Source organism: Homalodisca vitripennis, unplaced genomic scaffold (assembly GCF_021130785.1).
Source record: "Homalodisca vitripennis isolate AUS2020 unplaced genomic scaffold, UT_GWSS_2.1 ScUCBcl_5993;HRSCAF=12996, whole genome shotgun sequence".
In the NCBI taxonomy this organism is placed as follows: domain Eukaryota; kingdom Metazoa; phylum Arthropoda; class Insecta; order Hemiptera; family Cicadellidae; genus Homalodisca; species Homalodisca vitripennis.
This window is the reverse complement of record NW_025782102.1, coordinates 8,836-34,518: the sequence shown is the minus strand read 5'-3', so window position 1 is coordinate 34,518 and position 25,683 is coordinate 8,836. Positions and strand designations below refer to the sequence as shown.

The 25,683-nt window shown below is 32.0% G+C and overlaps 2 long non-coding RNA genes across 2 annotated transcripts; both read right to left on the bottom strand.

Annotated features, from left to right (window-relative positions):
- Positions 1-1,257: 1,257 nt before the first annotated feature.
- Positions 1,258-4,101, bottom strand: LOC124373604. The gene is made up of 3 exons (XR_006923455.1): positions 4,039-4,101; positions 2,683-2,752; positions 1,258-1,292 (listed from the first exon to the last, which is right to left on the bottom strand). It is a non-coding gene; the product is annotated as an uncharacterized LOC124373604 (long non-coding RNA).
- An 18,528-nt stretch (positions 4,102-22,629) lies between these two features.
- Positions 22,630-24,358, bottom strand: LOC124373603. Its single transcript, XR_006923454.1, has 4 exons — positions 24,273-24,358; positions 23,853-23,932; positions 23,492-23,544; positions 22,630-22,639 (listed from the first exon to the last, which is right to left on the bottom strand). It is a non-coding gene; the product is annotated as an uncharacterized LOC124373603 (long non-coding RNA).
- Positions 24,359-25,683: the final 1,325 nt, after the last annotated feature.

Sequence of the window (25,683 nt, the reverse complement as noted above, 5' to 3'; positions counted from 1 at the left end):
TTATTATTAAAGTATTAAAGTCCTAGAAGGAGCTTCTGATATTGAAAAATAAAACTTCATTCCACTTGGTTAGTATTTTCTGTCAGAACTTTAAATGTCAGTGGGACAAAGAAAAGTCTGAAACTAGAGAGAATAATTTCAACTCTGTAGGTATTCAGGAAGTCGTTAAATTTAATTATGAGCAAGTGAAAGCTAAATCACTGTGTGTTAAGTGATTATACTATACTTACCACGCCAGTATTTTGAAATATGCATGCCAGAAGACACTGAAACATCGCAGAATAATTTTAAAAGAAGTTTAATTTTTTACATCTTTTAATTAGAACACAATGTATTCGAGTTTTACGTTAATTGGATATTATCAATATACTTTTACAATAAAAAAAATTATTCCTTAACAATAAGTATTCATCAGAGTAGTGGATAAGAAAATAAATCTTTATCTGCAAGTAGATGCCTCACATATATGCAAACAGTTGTCAATATACTCATACAAACTACTAATTTTGTAAAAATTCAAACAATATATTTTATTACATCAATACGTTTTAAATTTGTATAACTATATACACTAAAATTACATTACATAACATGTTATTCTTTTCTATCACAACACATTACAACTTGAGTCTTGCAAGTAGTTGAATGCTTATTAACTGGATAAAAGTCGAGTTATAAAAATTGTATAGTTTGGATCCATAGTAATGTAATGAGTTTTAACCAAGTTAAAGTCGGAACCTGTATAATTTCCTATTGTCTAGTACTGTATGAATGTTGCATTGCATTGTTTATGTATTATGTATTGTATTTTATGATACAATAAACTAAAGACTATCGGGTTAATGAAAAAATAATCTTGGTTTATCAGCCCAGTTTTGATCTGTGTGATGAATATATCTGGAAAATAATTTTTGGCACATAAGCCATGATATTAAGTGTCTTAGAAAAGAAAATTATTAATATTTTAAGGAAAGTATCATCACCTACTTTGCAAAGAAATCCCTTTTAATTACATTGTATTTCAGAATTTAGATTTTACTTATAATTGATTTATAACAGTATAAGGAATACAATGAAGTAACTGTATCTTTTATTATAGGAATTATATTTTTAAATACTCTATCAACATCATCTCCGACTGAAAAGTTCAATTTACTTTATTGATTTAATGGACAATACATAGACAATAATTGAATGTCACTGAAATGTGATTAACTCTAATAAAAAAACTTAACCTTCCGTGTTTCTGTTGTCGGAAATACTTTGACTTCTCTGGAATGCAGATAGTTCCTCTGTACAACACAAAAGAATGTTTTAGATTAAAAATTCTTGTTATACAATAACAACAGTATGAAAGTATCTTGTGAAGCATTTACAACTGCAAGTTTGTTTCCTATCTGTATTATTTCTTCTTTATCTTTATTTTAATCAAACATTTTGACAAGTAAAATACATAGACCAACAAAGCTTATTTTTTAACTAATACGAGGTACCTCAATTAAAAAAAATTAAGGTTATATTTAAGAATGAGTTATCCATTCAGAATTTGTTTTTTGTAGTAAAATATTTGTGTATTTTTCAAAGGCATCACCAACCTGTAATTTTGTTATGAAATAAAACATGTGTTTGGACTTTTTATGTCATTAGAGATTACTGTATAACTATGCCATATTAATTCTAAGGAAATGTGCAAAAATTCATTGATAATATCAAACCCTAAATTTGTTTGACTAAAGTTTACCCTTAAAGTACCCTAACAACCTTTATGGACATGATTCTAGTTGCTATGATTTGAATTCCATAAAAAACACAACTATGATTTTATGTCATGACAATTTGAAATTGGCGTTATTTATTAAAAGTACACTAAATAAATCCACTACCAAAAAACAAATCCAGGATGAATTCAAGTTTTCCTGAGTACATCCTACATTTATAATGTATGTTCATGTTTTCACCGATCACTCAGGTTAATAAATATGCTTTACTAAGGTGAAACTTTGATAATTTACATCACTCTGACTGGACTACTCTGTTAATTTTCTTTGCATGATTGAGCGTGTAAGAAATACACAGCATATTCATTCAGTTACTCTCCTCATCTATGGAAACGAATTTTTTACATTCCATATTAAAAATAATGTAATTCAGCCTAATGAGTTTAACACACCAAAGTACTATCATTATTTCCTGTCCTGTATGAAAAATTTATTTGCCTCAAACTATACCTCTTGACTAAAAAAATCGAATATCAAGGTTGTTGCAACAGACATAATGTTCTGTAATGTTATTTAATAAAATCTAAGCAATTAAAAATCAATTTTCCATCAATTAGTTTTTTATTTTATAAAACTAAATAATAATAAAGTAATATAGTAAAATTATTGTTTGATAACCCTTTTTGCCAAAGCTGAGCATTAAAGTGAACTGGACGAGTAATTAAATAAATTTAAAGCCAATACTAATGTTTTACAATGTGATACACTTAAAAGTAATAGTTCTTAATTTAGCAGTTAATGAGAGAACTATACAAATTAACCATGGCAGGCATCTCCCTAATATATCAACCTAAAACATTTCTACTTACAATAAAATATCACTTTAAGGAAAAGCATAGTAAGAAGAAAATTGTTATAGTTGTAAATTGTGTAATTATTAAATAATATTGGGTCTATCCCTTACCATCTGTAGCGTTTGACTTTTCCTGACACATTGCGTACATTTTCTGAATATCAAGCTGTTGTCCAGTTATCTGCAAAATATTCAAGCTCTTGTTTTAACAAAACATTAATGAACGTGAATATATTTCTAAGTACAGCCAATAACACAGCACAAATAAATAACACAAATGCAAGAAAATTTAATCTTTGTTGTCTTCTTGGGATGTAGGTTGCTATTGAGTATCATTGTCCCAAAACAATGTTATTTTGTTATTTTCTACAATATTGTTAGTATGTTTATGTCGTAAAGAGGTAATGTTGAGCAAAAGTGTAAAATAATCTAGATAGATATTCATGTCCCGTGGGTCTTGATAACATGATAGCATTGAATTTTACAAGTTATCACAGTGTGTACTAGTAAAATCGAAGTTGATAGTTGCAAGCATAATAAAAAAATTATTGTCACAAATATTTTGTAGTTGAGCTAAAAAATATTGTACAACCTAAGATTTTGGTAATTTATGATAATGTAATATGGAATTGCATGTGATATACAACTATGTTCAGCTTTCGTACTATTATTCTATATTTGCTATAGTATTATATTTTTATAAGACATTGTTTTTTACAAGAACTTTATCTCCATTACTGTATTTATTATTAGCAAGAGTGTTTTAGACATTTTGAAGTATTAATGTAAAGATCTGTTTTGCTAATTCATGCCAGAGAAAATGATCTACTACTCACCACCCATTTCATACTAATAATTTACATGATTTTATCAGCAATCCTCCATTAAAATCATATTAAAATGACAAATATTCGTGACTAATAACAGATTCTTGTTACACACATATTACGAAGGATTTTTCTGATTTGCCCTAGTTCAGTGGTAAAAAACATCAGTAACATTACGTTTCGAGATCTGCAATCTGATCTCTTCATCAGATAAATAACTAACCTAACACATAATTACAAACTAGGTTAAAATAAACAAATCAAACCAGAGCATTGTGACAAGCAGAAGTCAGGAATCACAACCACCATGTTGTGTAACCAACTTCACTAACTCTAAAACATGCACTTAATTAAAAAAACAAAAACACAACACTAATTATTAAAAACTGAACTACAGAATACAGGCACAATAGGTCTTTATTTGCCGATCAACCACCTATGACTGAAAATCCTGTTTCCCTCACAATCCTTCCATCGTCAATTAACAAACTTTCAAACACCATATTTTACTAAACAGTTTTTTTTTCTTTTAGTTTATAAATTTAATAAGTATTTTCATCACTTCTAGACTTTTGCAGCATCTGCTTAATCAGCGGCAACTTTTATAATGTTATAATTAAAATGATTTGAGGTAACTCACCAGTTGGATTGAGGCGAAGGCGATAACCGCAGCGACGAGAACCCTGTAGCAAGTGTCCATGTTGATCAAAATCCAACTCACATCCTGCCCTACTTGTGTTTATATAGCCACAGTTATGGCTACTGTCACAATGCGCCAGTCATTTCCACTGTTTTGTGCTCGGTAGTAAAAATGTCTGGTGACTTCCCTCGGGTCAGGGCAACATCCTGTGGCGTTCCCCAGTTTTGTATGTCTGTTGGGACTTTTTAAATTACAAATCATTGGTAAGATAAGCTTGATGTATATTTGTATTATTTTAAACAAACAATATTTGCTTTTCATTGGAAATGGTATAAGGTTTTGTTATACCTTTGATTATGCTACTAGTATACAAGAACGTAGCCAGGAAAAATCTTTTGGGGTCAAGACAACTGATATTTTCCCCAAAGTGTATAGAAAGTAAGGCCTCATATTGTTTATTAAAAAGTTCTTGACCCGTATCTGTATTGAGAACGGCCTTCTAGCAGTACATGTAGGTAATACTGAATTATTTAAATAATAATAATCGTTCACTAAAAAAGTCATTGAAACAATTAAAAATTTTGGGGGGTCCGGACCCCTTGGACCTCCTTGCTGACTATGTCCTTGCTAGCATAATCTGAGGTTATACACATGTACTGTGTGATAGTAGATCAGCTGAGAAATAGTAAACAAAAATCCATTTTTAATTTTTAATTGGACTTGTATAGCAAGAAATTAAATAAAAAACATGAACATGAATAAACATAGAGTATTGTTTAAATCAGGAAAAATTTTTGAAATATTAAAGTTTTGCCTATGATTTAACATAAACTAATCATCTTTTACATTGTTTACTGAAAATTTTGATTTGGCAGTAAGTCTAATTATGTATAAAACTGAATTATTAGAACCCATCAATAAATAATGTGAACTGGACAAGTCAAAACATTAAAGAATGTTGTATTGAATAAATAAAATAGATAAATGGTTTTTTGTAAACAGTGCCTGGACTGTAGTTTGTAACTCAAAGTCAAAGCATCTTTATTCATATTATGCTCATGAGTACAATAAATGGTATCAATTACAATTTAATTACTTCAGTAATTAAAGTAATGCAAATTTTCATAATATAGTCATTGTGTACAATTCCTGAAATGAGTACACTGTATTTCGAATTAAAATATTGTGGTAATTTAGTTTAAACTTCTTTATATACTTATTTCTGTGTTGAAGTGAGAAATGTTATATTTCTGATAATTTATAAAAATATTTAGAAATATTATCAGAGACCTTTTATTCGGTTTTCAAGCATGGATATATGGAGTAACCAATATTGCAACCATGTTTCAAAAATATTTTGGTCTGGAAATTTGTAGTCCAGCAGGTGTGTAATCAGGCATACTTTTCTCTGACCAATATTTCTGGGTGTGAAAATCTGATTTTACTTCATTGTACAGGAGATTATGAACTCTATTTAGGAGTCCTGTCCCTTGGTAGTTTCAAAGATAATAAATGAAGTTATATCAGTGATCTTGAAGGGCAGTTGAAATTGACGTTTATTACAGTTTCTAAATTACATTATCTAGTCATGGATAGGGGCTTTGTCCCAGCAGGCTAAGGTTGACTCACTAGGTGATGATTTGGAAAAATTGAGTGAGAAATCTGTATTATTGACGCTAACAAATCATCTGAGGAAGAAGAAACTGGCAGATTACTATTAAATTTACTTGCTTTCTTTTAAGATTTCTTTGTAATTTATAGTTTATAATGTAATGTTTGTAATAATAATTGTTATAATAGTCATTTGATGGAACAGGACATTAACCTTTCTGTGGAAACTCAAAGAGTATGGGCTTTACAGCTGTCTTAATTAGATGCACACTTAACATACAAGAAGATGAAAATGTCTGCATGGCTTAAAGTGAATAAGCTTGTTTTTCATTCATGGTCCCATGGATTTCCATTGGTTCTCTCCATGAGCAGGTGCATGGATTTGTATTCTCCCAATCTCTGGACACGTATATCTGAGAAATATGCTCACACAATGATATTTTAGAAATAATCCACTCTATAGGTAATAACATATGCAAGAAGGTACTATGGAACATTCGACTGTCTTGTGTAAACAAGATCGTTTGGCACTTTGGGCAAGGATGGTCAGTTTTCTCAAGAAAACCTCATTGGTTGTTTTTAGAATATTATGGGATTTGAAATTGTAAACTGCTAGGGCATCATTTCATACTTCCAGGATCTACAATGGACCTTCTGAGGCTATAGCACTTACCAATAAATTACCTCTTATCAAAGAAGAACCCTAGTGATTGCCCAAATAGCTGAGACGACGTAAGAACCAAACTTATTTAGGATTTTGTACTCTAAGATGACTGAATTCTCCACCAACTTTTCATATCAGATGTCCTTTGCTTCAAAATTGTACTTTTGAGATGCAGTCAACCTCAACAAAACTGATTATTCTAATATTTAGAACAGCATACAGAGAGTCATAGGTCATCTCTGATCCAACCAGTCTTTTGAAGTATTTGGGCTCTCCTTTAGTTTCAAATTATTTCTTGAATTGTGAAAGGTTCTGACACATAACCTTTCCTGCAAATGCCTTGTAAAATATTTTTCCACAGTCCTAACCCTTAAAGATTTACTGGCATCACGTATTATCAATTTAAATAATATGAATTTATTCTAAAGTGAGTTCTCTTTAAACACTGTGTGTTTGAGCTTTTAGACTGTTTTTTGACACTGGGCGTTTTGTAGTTCTGTTTGGTTTCACCATTGGAAGTATCTGTAAATTGTTAGGCATGAAAGGAATTTTCAAAATAACGTTACATTATTTTAAAGCAAATTTTATAATAGAACCGTAAATGGAAATTTAAAAGTTGACATTATTGTTCCAATAACTAAACACCATTGAGCTTAGATTTGCAGATGTATTATTTACCTTGGAAGTAAAGTAAAGTCTTGAATAAATAAAACACACTTTTATTCAGTCTTTGAGATTGATTTATTATGTACCTGTTTTTAATAACAATAAAGGTGTAACAATTTACTTCGAATACTTTGTAGAACAATAAATACAATAAGGGATGTACTCCTTTAATGTAAGTTTTACTTCTTATATCTGGCTGTATTTCATTAATTTAACTTCTTGATATCTTGAAGGACCTTGTTGAAATGTTTCTCACATCTAAAAATAACATATCATTATTTCTAGGAATACTCATACTCCATACAAGAACATAAGCATTGGAATCAGTTGAGAATTTTATTTTGAAATATGCAATGTTTTATATATCATGTTTTAACTTAATTTATACACTTCATTATTCCAATTACACTTATACTTTCAATAAGAAACTAACTGTAATATATTTTAGATAGCTAGAGATTTAGGTAAAATCTGTTCTTGAGACTGGTGGTTGGGTATTTTAAAATTTTGATTTTCTGTCAGGTCTATAAACACAAATTTCTAAAACCTATTTTTATTCTGATCCAATGGTAATTAAGTATTTAGAGAAATACCAAGAACTTGGACACCAGAGCTTTTGCCATTTAAAATCCTTAAAATCCTCAGAAACTGATTATCAAGTTCTCCCGTTCAATGTCAGGAAAGTCAATCTCAGAATTTTAAAGTCCATATACCACACTCTAGGCTTCTATACCAAACACTGCAAATCTGTAAATATTATATACATATATATATATATATATATATATATATACATATTACATATATATATATATATATATATATATAACATGAATGTTTTTCTGTATGTCCTTTATATACTCAGAAACTATTTGTATTTTTCCACTTAGAATGTTTATATACTATTCCCATTGATGTAACTCACTACCAGGCGGCACTACAAAATATAAAAGCGCGTGCATTTTATAAACTGCAATTACGAGACAGTTACGTATATTAAACAGCCAAACACTATTTGATGGCAATAAGTTTTTATGTATATTTGTCTTTAAATAAATTTCTGCTTGAACTTAAAGCTGGTGACTGTTCGACCACTTTATAATAAAGTTCATTGTACGTGTACAATGACTATAAACATACACTTTTTGACAGATTTTCTTGAGTCAGTTGCCACAAGGTACTCTAAAATCGGCGTTGGAAATATAATTCACTTCAACCAGAAGTGCACACACACAGGCAAGCTTATGAAAGCGTGCAAAACCACGGGAAATAGCAAGATTTTTATATAAAACTAAAACTTTTATCATAATGTATTATTGAAGTTTCGTAAAGCAATAACTTTTAGACAAGGAAAATATCAAGTAAAGATTGAACTTCTTTAATTATTTAAATATAAATCATCTTTTTTTTATCAAGAAATTAAACATTTTCTGAGGCCCAGTGAAATGTTTATTTGAGATACACATATGTCAATAATAATAAGTAATTTTCATGCTAAATCAATAACATGGATAACGTAGTAAGTACTTGTATAACATTCAAGATGTCACGGGACACTATTACAATAATGATTAATTTAAGAGTCAAACTTACAGAACATTATTTTAGACTACTGTTTCTCAGCCATGGTGACTTTTATGTATACTGATTATCATCTATTAATATTTCATCTAATTCCCACTATATGTTTGAGTTAAAAAGTACCAAGTGTAAATTGTAACTAAACAACTTAGTGGCCCTAACCAGAAAAAGTCAATAAATTATGAGCAGATTACAATACTTACATCAAAATATTAATATATTGGAAGAAACCATGTCAAAACTTAAACACAAGACTCAAATTGGAGGGACTGCCTTAAATTTTATAAAATTTTTACAGAAAAATGCACATTTACTGTTATAAGCACACCAAAAAAAAGAAACTGCTTGGATGGGGTGAGTAGCCTGGTATGTGGGTTATGATAACCAGTTTGTATCATCAAACAGAAAGACTAAAGCATCTATGTTTTGCCCGTGGTATCCTAAGTATTGCAGGCATTAATAGTACATTGATTTATTTTATTTTATTAATAGTGGAGCTTTTGAACTAAAATTTTTTGCTAATTTAATAATAAAACAAAAAACCTATTTTTGGAAAATGCTGAATTTGTTTTTCTAGACTTGCAGATAGTATGCACATTGATATAGACTTAACAACTCATACAGAATTCTTAATCCTATAGAATTCTAAATTTGTTTATATATTTAGCTAAGTACATATATGTCCATATTAATGAAGTAAAAATAGACGTGCCAATATACAAACAAAACAATAACAATGAAGGAAAAATCTTTTTCATTTTATATAATTGGAAAATTTAAAAGACCCATTTACTCAACATTGTCCTCTAATCCCTTTTTTGTTTGTTTAGGTTAAAAAAACAATTTTTTTAAGGAAATAAATAAGTTAAATTGTCAATTATTGATATCAATTTGCAGTTGAAACCTTGTATTTCAAATTTAATAAAGATTTGTGGGAATGCTTTACCATAATTCCTATTCTTACAGCAGTAAGGAGTACTTCAGACCATGTTTCCCATTAGAGGCTTTGTTGAAGTTACATGTGAAATTACCAACCCATAAGTCATTTAGATCTTGGGATTATCCCTGCATATAGACAAATAGACAGAAGAGAAATTCTTTTCAGCCCTCCTAGTGATAGGTTTTACTAACTTTTAGTCAAGCCTCGTTGAGGGAATCCACCATTATTCAAAAGTCAATCTTTTCTGTTGTAGAAAAGAAGTCTCGTTAAAAATTTCAAGTATGTAACTCAGTTGCTCTTGATATATTTCCTGAGTGATACAGTTTCTAGAACTCAGCCAAATCCAGTGTGTGGGCTGGACTATCATGAAATTCAATCTTGCATATATCGAAATGAATTTCTGTGATTAGTAGAAGACAGAATAGTTTTATCTTATAATGATCTCAGTAGTTATAATATAACAGTATTGTAAGTAATGCCATGAAGGTAGGTACTGTAGATACCTTTTGCCTTCAGGAGGTTCTTCATGCATTGGGCAACAGCTGCAGCATGCTCACATCGGTCTGTCTCTTGAAAACCTGTAATTTACACAAGCAAGCCATGAGTCAATGATGGTGTTACTATATTCTGCTAGAGGTCCCTTATTCTTCCCTTATAATGGTGAGCCAGTATTGCTGGTTATTGTTTTATGAACAAAAGATGGCAAAGTTTTAACACACTGTTATTGTAGTTGTTCCCTTGAATTTATACTTGCGGCAAGTAACATTGGGATGTTACATTTATTAAAATTTTGATTTTATTCAGATTCACCCCCTCCCCCAAACTCGGGTCCTAGTTACACCACTGGAGTGACCTAACCCCAAAATTGTAATTACGATGCTATGGTAAAAAATTGTGGCATGTATTGCATATGAAAAATATTGGCAATACGTACTTTGATTTCTGCACGTCTTTTATTTTATCCTTGGCTCTCTTAAGTTGCTTTCTCTTGTTTCTCAGTGTAACCCTCAGCCATGTTCAGAGCTTGATCAAAATCATACTTCCCATCTTTCATCTGTAACAGATATTTTTTCCTCAGTAATGTTTTTATTGTTTTTACCATTTAAACAGCTGTTAAACAGAAATGTATTGTTGTATTGCATTGTAATTTCATTATTCTTTCACACCATTCTGAAAATCCTGAAACGGAACAGTTTGAATTATGCTATAGGACCATAGTTATTATTAAAAAAATATACGAAATTTCCAGAGTTACAATAATTTATGTATCATTGGTTTCAGGTGTTTTCCCTAAACTCATCACTTAATTTATTTTGCATTTCCTGTTTAAAACCCATTGGGTTATACATATTTTTTACTATCAGCTCAACTGGAGTCATCCTATTAAAAATGCCTAAAAACGTAAGAGTTTTGTTATATGTTTATAAAAAATTTATTTTTCAAGTTATTTGGTTATATTTTATATCTTTTTGGATTAACATGAAATGGGCTTTAATAATAAATAGATAGTGATATATTTGGTCATAATTTAAAAATAATAATGCTATACAATCTAAAAAAGTTTAGAATTTTTTAAATTAAAAAATAATTTTTTTTACTCAAATAATATAAAATAAAATATCCCATTGTTGCTTTTATTTTATTTGAAATGCATTTCTCTACCTAGCAATACTATAATATGTGTGTGTGTGTATACTATATATGCATGTCAGAATAAATGTTTTTTTCTAAATACTGAATATTCCATACTGATTTTTTTCTCTTGTAGTACACTAATATTCTTATAGTAGTAACTGATTATTCATTTAAATTTCATTAATTGTAGCATTGCAGTTTTTCTTATGTGTTTCAAACAATATTAGTCTAATTTATACTAAACATTTGGTGGTGTGAAAAAGGAGTTTAAAAAAAAATTATTTAGATGGCGCTGTACTTGTCACGGAACAGGTTCCGTGATATAAATTTTGAGCCCAGACTAGCTGTCACGGAACCGTTCAGTGATACAAGGCCAATGGGTTTAAATCAGTTAAATAATGCAAAATGTAACTGATTAAATGAGGAAAGTGATCATATTATTCACCCTTACTAGTTCTGCTGCATCCTACCTGGCAATGAATTAACCATCCAATTCCCATTATTTTTTATACCCATTCACATCAATCGCAAACACATAGAATTTTTAGAACAGAAATGTATTGTAAAATAATAATGTTAAAAGTTTGCATTAAAACACATATTTAAGTAGTTTTAAAAGCTCTATTCCTTGTCCCACTAGTTGTATTTAAAACTTTAAAATGTGATAAATTATTACTATTTGTAATAAAAGTAAAATGTTTTTTTTTTTTTTTTAATTTTCACACATTATTGTAATGGAAATTTACTAAAATCCAGTAACTAGTGTAGTGTTGTAATAGAATTGACTCAAGAAGCTTCTCCTCCTTTTGTTGATAGTAATAATATATGATGAAATTGAAGGAAAGGAGGGCAGTGGCCGTAGCGACAGAGGAGCGAGTGGAGCCACCGCTCCAGGGCGGGGGCGACAGGGGGGCGGCGGGCGGACGATAAAATGGCGGGAAGCAGCCCCTTCCACGCCACATCACGGCCGCGCAGTGTCTTTGTGTCAGTCAGTCTGTCATTGACCTTGGCTGAGACAAAAGGCGTCCGTACTGACCCACCGAGTGATTAACATTACTTCAATTTACCTTTGCGTTGTGATTACAGATTTAGCGTTAGTGCAGAAGTATTGATTATATTATTTATTTTGTTGTGATGTGATTTGTGTGGTGTTGATTTATTACCTTTGGTATATAATGTCAAAAAAAAACTAAGTGGTGCTGAGTATCGGAAACGAAGGTTAGAGAAAAGTCACGCAGAAAATCTTGAACTTAAGAAAGTAAAGAAGTTATCTACTCCTACTTTTCGAGGGACACTTCAGTAGTTGCAGTTTCTCAAGAAACCCACTTGTAGCTCACAAGTACCTACAAGCGATGAGGACTTGGAGCAAACACCTGTAGGCTTACCTGAAGATGCAGAAAACCACGCCCTTCTTCAGGAACCTTTTTCTAAGGTAAGCCTAGTTAAAGCTGAAGGTTACCGATTGCGAGTTGAACCTTAAAAGAAAAATGTAACAGCTGTTATAAGTTCTTCTGATAAGGGTAATTTTGAAAACACTCTTACAGCCAGCCGAACAAAAACGGCAAATAATAAAAATTAGAGCCCTCATCAGCCTATAGGGCCATTTCCAAAAGAATCAGAAGCGAGAAATAAAAATAGGGGATTTGACGAGAAATGGTATTTTCAAAAGAATAAAGAAAACCAATTGAGTATAAAAACGTATTTGGTTATGCTATTCAAACATCCTCAATGTTTGCTATTGTCAGCCATGCTGGGCTTTTCAATATGGCCTATACTGATGTGGGATTTTCGAAAGGTACGTCTGATTGGGCACATTTAGGTCGAAACATAAAAGACCATGAATGAAGATTCGTAAAAGTCATGCAATTGCGTGTGAAATATACTATACTCGCTGGGCAGTTAGGTCCTAACAGTTTGATAGTGAGAATCTGGAGGAGATTAAAAAAGCCACTGATTACTGGAGACAAGTTTTTAAGGCGAGTGGTGGACGTCATTATTACGTTAGCTACAAACGACTTACCACTGAGAGAGCACAGATTGTGTAATGACGATGAAAATGCAAACTAAAATCGAAAGGAAATTTCCTTGAGATAATACATTATGCTAGCAGCAAGATATGACCAGGTCCTTGCAGATTTAATTAAGTTTCCAAAACGTAGTGTTAACTACCTTAGTCCTCAGATTCAAAATGAGCTGATCAACCTGATTTCCAAAGAGATAAAAAAAAGAAATCAAGGAAGAAATGAAAAAAAGCCCCTATATGTGTCTATTATCTTTGATACAACTCAAGATATAGCGGAAAACCTACCAGCTGAGTACAGTGTTTCGTTATATAAAGATAAAAAACTGACGAAGGCGACAGGCCAGTACAAACTAGTCTATAGAAGAAAGCGTTCTGTCGGGGGGATTTTTGGAAGTGGGAAAGCCAGAAAATCAGAATACTTATCAAATGTTGTTTTTAATTATCATAGAAAAGTATTCAGATTATATCTAAAGTTTCAAGGGCAAGGCTTACGATGGAGCCGCTAATATGAGTTGGTATATATCCAGGCCTTCAAGCAAGAATAAAACAAAAAAATCCTGCAGCTAAGTATATTCACTGTTGTGCTCATGCCCCTTAACTTGGTAATCAACGATTCAGTATCAAACATTCCTGAAATCAGAACCTTTTTTTGATAATGTTCAAAGTCTTTATGTATTTTTTAAAACTATATCAAGATGGGCACTGTTGACTAAGTCGGCTATGTTACAAAAAACCTTAAAGAAAGTGTGTCCAACAAGGTGGACTTCAAGAAAATCAAGCCGTCGACGCTCTTTCGATGTGGTTATTTTGATATAATGAAAGTACTGACCTTTCCTAACGTTAGAAGGTAAAGACCAAGAAAGAAGTAAACCAAGCTAAATCACTTTTGAAATATTTTGAGCAGTTTCCTACAGTAATATTGATAGTTTATTGAAAGTGTGTTGCTTGAAACTATGGACATAATTTCTAAAAAACTTCAAAGTACCGAAGAAGACTTAGGAACACGCAACAAAAATGTTCTTAAATCTCAAAACAAAAATTAACAAACTTAGGAATGAGTGGCAAACCGTTAAAGCAGATGCAACTAAGCTTTGTTTGCAATGGAAAGTTTTACCATATTTCATTGACTCAAGAACAAAAAAGAAGACAAGAATGTTTGATGAAGTGCAAGTTGATGACCCTATTAAAGACAATGAGAAACTTTTCCGGGTTGAGGTGTTCAACCGTAGCCTTGACATAATCACAACACACACGCTGATCAGAGCGTTTTGAGGCTGTTACTCACATTACTAGTAGTTTCCAATGTCTGAAGCCTTCTTTTTTTAGTTGGAGCAAGTGATGAAGAAATCTTAGAATCAAGCAAAATTTTGATATTAAACTACCAAGATGACGTCTCCCTTAACTTAGGTCCACAGCTTGTAAGGCTAAAAACTTGTTTTTTAAGTCACGTGGAAAAAACTCAAAAGTATAAGGGATCTTGCAGATACTTTAATAGAGCGTGCTCAAATTGGTTCCAGCTTTCCAGATGTTGTGAATGCTTGTTTGATTTTTTTGACACTACCTGTTTACAACTGCAAGTGCAGAGAGATCATTTTCAAAACTTAAACTGATAAAGAACTATCTTCGCAGCACCATGTCCCAAGAACGTCTGAGTGCCTTAGCAACCATATCTATAGAGCGCAGCAGAGCCAGGCACATCAACCTTGGACGACACAATAACACAGTTTGCTAGCATGAAGTCACGAAAGAAGATTAGTTAAGATAGTAATATGCGAGTTGGTTTTGTAACTACTTAACTACTATGTTCACGTTTTAGATAATGTACTCAAATTTAAAAACTAGGGTTTTCAATACATAGCTATTTATTAAATATATTGAAATTTGTACTTTCATTCCAAACCCTATGGAAATTGAATTGAGATTTAAATACATATTGCTATACACGTAAACTAGGTCTCTTACAAGGAACAAAACTTTATAAAGAATAGTATTACTGTAAGTTATTATAAAAAACTGATGTTTTGTCAAAGACGCCTTACATTGCTGATGAAATGATGGGCAAGAAACGTTTGTTACGGTAGTGAGGTGAACTGTCGGCAGTGATTGATCATGTAGGTAAAAAAGTTGGGGAAGGGGCGCTAGGGACTGAGTCGCTCCATGGCGGCCAAAAATCCTCACTACGCGACTGAAAGGAGGATCAAAAATCGAGTTGAAAAGTTTGCTAAGCCAGAAACATTAGATGAGTCGAATTCATTTCATTTACATCAATTTCAATCACACAAATTATAATATACATAGTTATTTTGTAAATATTGTAAAATAATCATCAAAAAGATTTGGCAAAATGTTTCTTTAACATTAAAATGTTCCATTTTACAGTAATGGATGCAAGGTTATACAGATTTCCCCCAAAAAAATGTCAGGAATCCATTTAGAGTGAATTAAAAGGAACGCATATAGCATTGCTTCTATATGCATAACTCTCCTTCATTACAAGACCTCCAACATTGTCCACACTCAAAAATGAATAGCCAGATGGAATTGGACCTACAATATTATACAAGAATTTAAACCACGCGTTAGTGTAAACTGCATTATAAATTCCGATCAAACATAAAAGATTCTTAACAATAAACATATTAATTTATAAATTTCCATAGAAACAACAAATACTGTATACATTAATTTTAATATAGTTTTTTGTATAGTTTTTGTTAGCTATGTGTGTTTGATGGACCTGAAGTATCATCTCAGTCACTCTTCAAAAGAGATCCTTCAAGCTTGACACCATCGACTGACAAGACCTGGACTCAACAACATGGATAAGTTGCTTCTACATTTTTATATCTAATCAGTTCATGATTTTATATCATGATGAATATCATTTCATATTTCTCTATCTCTCTTCCTCAAAGCACTTTTACATGTGTTTGTAAAAAAAAATAATCACAGCTTTTGATTGATTTTGGTTATAGTTCCAATATTTATTAGCAGAAAATAAGAAAAGTTTACAGAATAAAAGTTAAGACTAAACTAAATGAAATGCCAATTACTATTTAATTCGCCTCAGGATTTTCTGTCGGTTAATCTAGGAGTCAAGAGCCAATTTTCCTTTGTGTGATCAATGCTCTTAATTTCCTGGGGGGAAACAATCAAGTGTCAGTTATGTTACTTTTTGCTAGGTGCCAAAACAGAAATTATTACCAAATATTTTCAAGCTTGCTACCCTTACAAGTAATTGTAAGACATGTATTTCATCCTCCAGGTAAATGGACAATCAGCTAATGAAATAAAGCAACTGAAATTTGTAGTTTGAGTCTAATACGCTGCTTTCATGTAAGTTGGCAGACACTGACAAAATAGCTGGTTTTTAGTGTGACAAAGTAGAACAAATATGATCTGAGACAAACTATTGTTTGACATTTTTATATTTTTCACTTAAATTGCACAGAGAGCATCTGTTGTGAGATATTTGCTTCCTTCTGAGTTGTGTGCAACTAAAAAGTACTCCTCTTACTTATACTTGAAATATTATTGGCTAATTTTATATATTTATATTTTAGGGTATGACTATATAAAGCACTTAAATGTTTACCTATGACGAATCTTATTGCATTGTACAATGTTTAATGGCAAGAAAGATTTTATAAAAATTGCTGTAATGAAAAAACAAAATGAGATCCACGATGAGTGAAAATCAGTTACAATGATTTTCAGTTTGGAGAACAAAATTGTGTCTTTAAATTTTGATGACATGATAAATAAGGGAAGAAAAGTATGAATATATAAGCACTTGTACGCTTTTAAGTATTTGTTTGTTGCATTTAAAATAGCTTTGAAAATAAACTGCTTGGTTCTTGGAAAGGAGAGTTTTATTTAGTACTAGCTGTTTCCCGCGGCTTCGCACGCGTCTCTTAAGCTTTGCCCGTATATTTCTTTGCCTTCAAATAGTGTTTGGATATTTTAATATACGTAACTACTGTGTTGTAATTGCAGTTTATAATGTGCAGGGCGCTTTGATAACTTTTGTATCTTGCAGTACAGCCTGGTGGGTTAGTTACATCAATGGGCATTGCGTATAAACCTTCTACATAGAAAAATACAAATTTTCATAGTGATCGGTCCAATAGTTTCTGAGTCTATAAAGATATAGGACAAACACACAAAACGTTCATTTTTTTATATTATGATTGCAGGAAAACAGTTTAAACAAAATTTGTCGTTTCTCTTAAGCTTACTCTATGCTTTAAAAACTATAAGTGTAAAGAAATTTATTATATAAATATATTTTTTGTCGCATTATATATGTTTTACAAAGAACAGCTGATTAAAAATTTTGAAAAAGACTCTTTCACTTAATAACATATGTTTGCTGCAATGCATTTCTTACGGGTATTTCTGTAACCAGTGGGGCGGAATCCTGAATCGGGAAAGGGATAAAAAGTATCCTATAACCTTCTACAGATCAAGACGAACAAATTAAAAAAAAAATTAGGCGAATCCGTCCAGCCGTTTGGTGAGTGATGCTGTTACAACACGAACAGTTTCATTTTTATATATTAGATTTAATTCCTGTGACACATTTAAAATGTAATATACTTTATAGAATCTATTCTGTAAGTATATTACAGAATATACTTACAGCTCAGATTTGTTTTGATCCGTATACTTTGTAGAATCTATTCTGTAAATATATTACAGAATATACTTACAGCTCAGATTTGTTTTTGATCTGTTATCAATCCTCAATGTGCTTAAAGTGCACAGAGAGAATCTGTTATGAGATATTTCCTGCAATGTGCCACTGGAAACATACTCCTCTTACTTATACTTGAAAAATGATTGGTTACTTTTTCAGTGAGAATTATGATATCGATTTGTAACATACAATAATATTGCTGTGCTTTTGGGACTTTTATTTGAATAGTATGAGTTCACAATAATACATACAGAATCAGAAAAATCGTGTTAATAATAAATATTAAGCACAAAGGCTGAACTAAAAGTTTTTTTGAAAACTAATCTTTAAACTGCTTAAGTAGAATTGGGTCTGTAAATTTCACCTAGTATAGTTAGTTACCGAAATCCAAGCCAGAGTGTTCTGGTGATCTGAAGTTTGTAGCTGTTTCTGACGTCAAAAAGTTTGATAAGATTTTATATAATCTGAGTAAATTACAATTTTGTATCTGTTCAATGAAAATGTTATATTCCATGTGTAGGATATTGTTAGAAGCATCTTACAAAGTTCTGCGGCCCATTTAGTTAAAGCTGAATTGAAGTGACATCTTTTGCTAATGGGGTCTAATGCTGAAGAACCAATTCAAAACCAGATAATAGCTGCCTTTGTTTCCATGTAAAACAGAGTATCGATAATAAAACAATTCATCAGACTTTCGTCTTTCATTACTACGGTATGTTCTTACGAGAGACATAAGTTTGGGCAAGAAATATTTTACACTCTAACCAATAGCAAATGTGTGTTGTGGTTAATGGTATTACAATACTCATCAGGTCATCCAAAGCTTGTTCGTAAGATTGACTTTACTACGGCTCCCAAATTAAAACTAAATGATCAAGAGCTAGAATACTCTGAGAAAGTTAAAAATCTAGGACTTATTATTGACAAACACTTGAGATGGACTGAACAGGCTTCTTTGACATGTAATAGGGTCTTTGCCGGTGTTTCACTGCCTTAAGCGGCTGGCTTCATATCTACCACAGCAAGTTAAAATAATGCTGATAAAGACTCTTGTACTGCCTCAATTCAACTACTGTGACATAGTCATTAATGACATGACTGTGGGTGGAGCTTTCAAATAGACTCCAGCGTGCTCAGAACTTTTGCATTAGGTTCATTTTCAATCTCAGACGTGATGATCACGTAACGCCCTACTTCAATCAATTATCTATCTTAAAATTAAAAGACCTTCGAGACTATCACTCACTCATTCTGTTGCACGCTCTTTTTAAATACAAATTGTCCTAGTTATCTTTCAAACAACTTTCGATTTATGTCTGAAATAAGTGAAAGAAGTACAAGGAGGGGTACACATTCCTTATTATCTATCCCAATTCATCGAACAACTACCTTTAGCAAATCGTTTACAGTTTCTGCCTGTCGATTGTGGAATGCTTTACCCGTGAACATCAGAGCCATCGATAAGCGCGCTCGCTTTGGGGCGGAGGTCAGGGCCTTGATGCTGGGGGCTCAGGGGGTATAGCGATTGGCGGCTTTGGTGTGCGGTACTTAGGGCAATTGCATGCAAGTTGAATGAATGCGAGTGTGTGTCTTGCGATATTATTGTAAATTTGTATATAGTTACACTAATTATTGATGATTGTTTTTATTTTAAGATTCATTTAATATATAGTGTAAATAAATAGACTAAGTTTTAGTTATAAATATATTCATATATATATATATATGTTAGTTTAATTTTTTATGAGGTTAAGTGGTAGAGAGGACTTTATAGTCCTAACTTCGCCTCTAATAAAGTCATTTTTCATTTCATTTCAATACTCTTATCACGGTTGTTCCTAGAATAACAGAAATTATGAATGGAAATCTGACCTGGATTCTTAGATCGTGGGTGTAGAATACAAGTATCTAATTTTTGTTTATTGCTAGAATGATGATTTTATCTGAAGATTAGTTATGCCGTATTCTTTCGTCCTATACTAGTATTACGAAATGCAGAGTGAAGAGTAGGCCTATATTATGTTTCATAATCAAGATCAAAAATCATAATTTTAATTTTTGAATTAAAACAATACATTTTATATATTTTGTCTTCCCGCTCCTTACCTTTGCGGAAGACAAAAGCGCAAGGAGCGCTTTGCGGAGGAGGAGGTTTGCGGTTGCTCTGAAAAGTGACAAACGTGAGTGAGGGTAACTAAGGATGGGTGTAAATAGAAAATTAAAAGAATGGTATATGATGGTCGCAGATGAACAACGAAAAAGGTGCTTATTTCTTCAGAGTCCTGTACGTGGTAGAATTGATTAATTTTTTTAGAGCAATCTTGTTCCACGTACCATCAGTGTTTATTTGGTTACCTACCAGAACGCTGGGTTTACCGTTCTGAGTAGCCTAGAAACTGTGCCTAAATTGAGTAAGATATCTGCATTCCGAACTAACCAAACTCCTCCTAAATGATTACCGTAAAGCCGAGAAAATAAAAACAGTGGCTTAACATTATACGTCCGAGACATAGCCGTCTTGAATAGCTGGTTATCTCTATCATTGGCCACTTGTAAACATTGACAGCATGTAAATGATCTAGCACAAGAGTTTGACTTCCAAACCTCAGCGTCAATAACATACTGACTGTCGCCCCATATTACGCCTCTCTTTCTCGTTGTTTTATAAAGGGGAGCCTGATACTCTTTTCAGTGCCTGTCCTCATGTGCCACTAGCATGTGCGAAGACCTAATCAAACGGAATAAGAAGGAGAGTTTGTATTGTACAAGGTCAACGGAACTGATAATATTATGTGCCACGGCCACCGACAGAATATGCAGGATTTGATCTTGCGCTGTCTGTAACTCAGATTCAAAGTCCGACATCTTGCGACCTTTCGTCCTTCTTCAGTGTCTGACGACTGCTACCGCCACAACACCTATCATCACCAGATGTAGTTTTGCCATGCTGTCGCATATAATTTCATGATGGTTGTGACCTTGAGATTGGTATACACTGCATCACGTAACTGACACGAACTAACATAAGCTCGGAACCTGACACTCAGTCACCTTACATTGTGAAGAGGAAGTTGTTCCGGACATGAACTAAATGTAGTCAATCAGGACTTCCAAGAGAAATGGGGATAACCCATGCAGTTTAAACAATGGCGTTTGGACTCTTCATACTCGTACATTCAATATCCTATGGCAAACTATAAACTCCTTCAGCGGCTGATTCTTTCAATGTTTCTTTTAATAGCTGTTTTAAAAGAATTCGCTTCTCGACCGACTCGAAATATGAATATGTTTGTAACAACTGATAATGTTTGTTATAATATCTCTGAAATCTTCCAAACATAAATTAGATATGATGGTAACCAAACAAAGGATGCTTACTCGTATTTCACCGTGAGTCTATTATGTGGTGAGCGGCCGACGATGTGTCATTTGTTTACCACAACCAGCACCAATACGATTCAAGTACAGAGCAATAAATATATTTTTTGAAATAATACTCTACTTAGTACGGAACTGTGGCAAAAACGAGGAACATCAACAGAATATCATCATCAGAATATTTAAGAGGTATTTCAGAGGTTTTGTCTTCACCCAATTACGAACTATTACCGACCCATCTCGACGTTGAAATACACATTTCCTCAGACACAGACATCTACGAAATGCTATGACGTAAGGATTTAGTTAAAGACTATGTATCCACATTAACTGAAGATTCCATTGGGCAGCAAAAAATCGTAGGACCAGGAACAATATGACCAGGTGACCGCGTTTATGCGTTAGATTTGTCATTTACCTGAAGAAGAGATCAGATTGCAAATCTCGAAATGTAGCGTTACCTGATTTTTTTTTATCACTGAACGATGGTAAATGTCCGGAAAAATCCTGTTTCCTTTACAATCTCCCCATTGTCAAAAAACAAACTTCAAACAAACATAAATTATCACAATAAGGGTGCATCTATACTTCGCTATACGACTACTTATGTGTATTAAATAAATACTTTATTTGTTTCCAGTGCAGGAAAAATTTTGTGGTTACAATGGAAATTTAATTCCTCATAACATAAATGATTATGATATGTTATTTTTGCAAATTTAACTTGACTCTTAGTTTGTATTTAAATTATAAAAAGTAGCTAGTATTTCATATTAAATCAGGTTCTCTCTATCACATTATGTTGTTGGGATCAAATCTGATTAAGCTTCAGGATGGCTCACCCATTTCCTCCTTCCTTCAAGGAATAAATAAAGGATCCTTAAAATCGAGTCGCTTTGGATGAGCAATGGTTGCAAGAATTTGCTTCAAAGGTACAAAATCAACTGCTTCAGTATAAATTCAAATTATTTTTGGATAACTGGCCAGTGTTACAGCATCGATTCTCTGTTTGTTATAAAAATACTTGTATTAACAAAAAAGAGCCTGTACTATAAACGTGGTGCTTGAACCGTAAAAATTGGTCGATAGTAATCGCGATAATGAACGCGGTAGTGCAAATTTGAACAACTTGGCAACACTGTAAGATGATATGATCGATGTCTTCAAATTCGGGAGTTAACGATCAGATAATCAAGTAACATTTTCAGTAGGCTATGTTTTGACAAAGATTGCCTTAAGTCCACTTAACTAACTGTATACTTAATATTGCTACTATAGTTATTATTTACTGTTTAAAAATTATTATTTTTAAAGAATTATTGGTGTAATTTGTAAATTTTATCTATTTTGTCATTATATTCAACTTACCAAGTGTGATTGTTCCATCATACACGCCAGAAAGCACTAAAACATAAAAATATCAGTAGTAATAATTTAAAATTTAATAATTATATTTTAAATAAATGAAGTTAAAATCATTATTAAAGTCATATTCCATACTCGCCTTAATTAAATTAACTTCAATTGCTTTTGATAGTTTAGCATTATGATGGTTTTATACGTGTAAATATTTGTAAACATAATATGAAAATGAAACTCAATTTATTTTTGAGAATAGATAGCGGTTGCCCGTATTCGAAACCTGTTCTCTCACTTGACAGTGGTAAAAAAACTCTTGCTTGTTGTATAAAAATGTGAATTGTTTTCCAATATTTTAAACATGAGATTTAAAGCTTCAGGAACGGGATTATAAACGCATGGTTTATGACTTTAAATTAAATTAAAGTTTTAAAATTAAATATAATTTAATAATATCACATTTTTTTAATTTAAACTTGTTTTATTCAAGGATAACCATTTGTTTACAATGTAATTTTTTATCCCCTGTAGTCTAAGCTATTTGAGAGAAAAATCTTAGAAAAAACATATAAACACATACTACAACTATTATTTAAAAATATAAACGTGGAGATGAAAATTCGTATCGTTTTAACTACATATTACTTGGAAATAAGTTTTTTTTAAATAAAGACCTGTTATTTCTGCTTCAAATGCCTAAAGTTAGTTCCTCATGAATAAAAATGTATCTTTGTATTTATTTGTATTCATAAAAGGGTATATTAAAGGGCTAGTACCAAACTTATTTGGAGAAATTAAGAAACAATTTTCCCCAACTGAATCCCGATTGCTCTAGCTTAATACAAAAGTCTAAACCCACTAATTTTGTACGTCTACAATACAACAGTTGTAGCATACCTTTCCCGTTGTTGTGGAAGGCACAGATCCTTGTTTGATGATTTTTAGTTCTTCTGTAAATGACAGATACGTTAAATGTTACCAGTTTGTACGTAAATAAGCACATCAGAAAAGCTAACTTTACTTTGAAACATTTCTCAGATGTTTAAAATAAAGCTTACGTTTTGGAGTTTCAGAGTTTTAATATGTTACATCTAAACTTTTGTTGCGATTTTTCTTTGATATAAGAGACACTTTGTGGCATTTTAGAGCCAAAGATACATCTTTTACTTACCAGACTAACCGAACTTCATCCTTTTTTCAGAGTTAAATGTATCATACTCAACTTATCATGAACGAGTATATACTCCTTTCCACCTACCATCAGAGACGTTCTCTTGTGTCTTTGCATGTGTTGAAGGCTGCCAGACCCTCCGTGGACACCCTCCTAGCAGAAGTACCCTGCGCGAATCGAACATCCATTATAATGTCAACCGCTTACACAGTGATTTATTATTATTCATCCCTATTTACGAAGCATGATTTTTATTAATTTCTTAGAGAACGAATCAGAGTTTAAATATATTGATTTGTAGATTAGTCGTACTTTAAAAAATATCCTTAACAGTTCACACAAAGTCCACACTCCAAAATGAACACACTCTCACATTATCACACTTTGAATAAGGAGATGATGAAACAAATTTCATCAAAACAAAAGTTTATATTGTTAGTTGTGTTATGAATATGAAGTAAAATAGCTCCCCACAAAATGCTCTACAAAACACCAAACTATACTCACTTTGATGAGAAGGACGGCCATTAGAGGCGCGATGGTTTGTAGTATGTGTCTCACCATGGTCAGAGAAAGGAAAGGGCAGTGCACAGTTGGGGAGGGCTTAATAATCCACCAGGTGACGTCATGATGGCGTGAGGATTGCAGGAAACGATGGGACAGATAAGGACGGCTGGGAGAGATCGCCCTGGACAATCAGGTTGTCACCTGATGGAGTGCGTCATAACATGGAATACAATCACAGTATACGATCAATGTGTGTTTAAGGACAATTTTGTCTGTATTTCCTTATATACAGTAACCAGTTATAGAGATGGATAACGATTTCAGAGAGTTTACCAGAGTTTAGAAGTACTATGTATAAAAATAAATACAAAACATTAAACTACTTTCATTAACAATAATGGATTATTATCGATTTTTCCTGGGTATATTACCGACTGTCATATTCTCGAAAACCTAAGTCCTTTGAATTAACTTATCCTATGCTATAACACAAGGTAAATTTGTAATTACATTCTCAGTAACAAAAACCATTCTAGTAGCCTCCTTCTAACTCTTCATTTGGGAATTTGGAATAAAAACAAAATACTAAGAGTTGATTTAGTATTTTGGGAATAATTAATTCTGTTCATCGCTTGAAAAAGCGCAACCGATATTTTGTTAATTAAATAAGCATTTTGCTTTATACTTAATGACTAGTTTTTGTAGTATTTAACGCCATCAATAGGGTCAATGATTTTGCTGTAGAAATACCTTACTGAAAAATTAACTATTTTGATGAGTAAGATATCTGAGCACCGAGAATCAAGCACCGTCTGGAAGTGACCACTCAGACGAACTTTGTGTTTTTTAGGCGTTTTATTATAGTAAACAAATGTATGCGCCACAGACAGACCTACTGTTCAAGGTTAATATTTCTATAATAAATCCTAATCCTGCATTATGTTACCAACATAGTGAGCATACATAAGAAAGTTATCAGCATAGGACTAAAAACTCTGTGTGTATCCATACATTGCTTATATCGTTAATATATGACCATTATGTTAGCTTTCCTTTCTTAACATATCATTATAGTTAAAACAACCCCCAACTCTGATGATAAACCCTATAGGCAACTTTTTTCTTTCAAACTACTATAGGCAAGCAAAGGTAACTCACAATGGTTTAGAACGACTTTCCACTTTATTAAATAAATCATATTTCTAATAATTTTATAGTATTTTTAAAATTCAATCTACAACTCCAATTTTTTTCTTAATTTTCAAACGAAGAGTTTCTGTATATTTTGTTATAAAAAGGAATATCTTTAACATCTATAAATTAATTTTAACTCGTTTATTACTATTACAATTATTTATTGTTGAATTAATGTAATTAAACATTAATGTAAGTGTATTTACGTAAAACAATA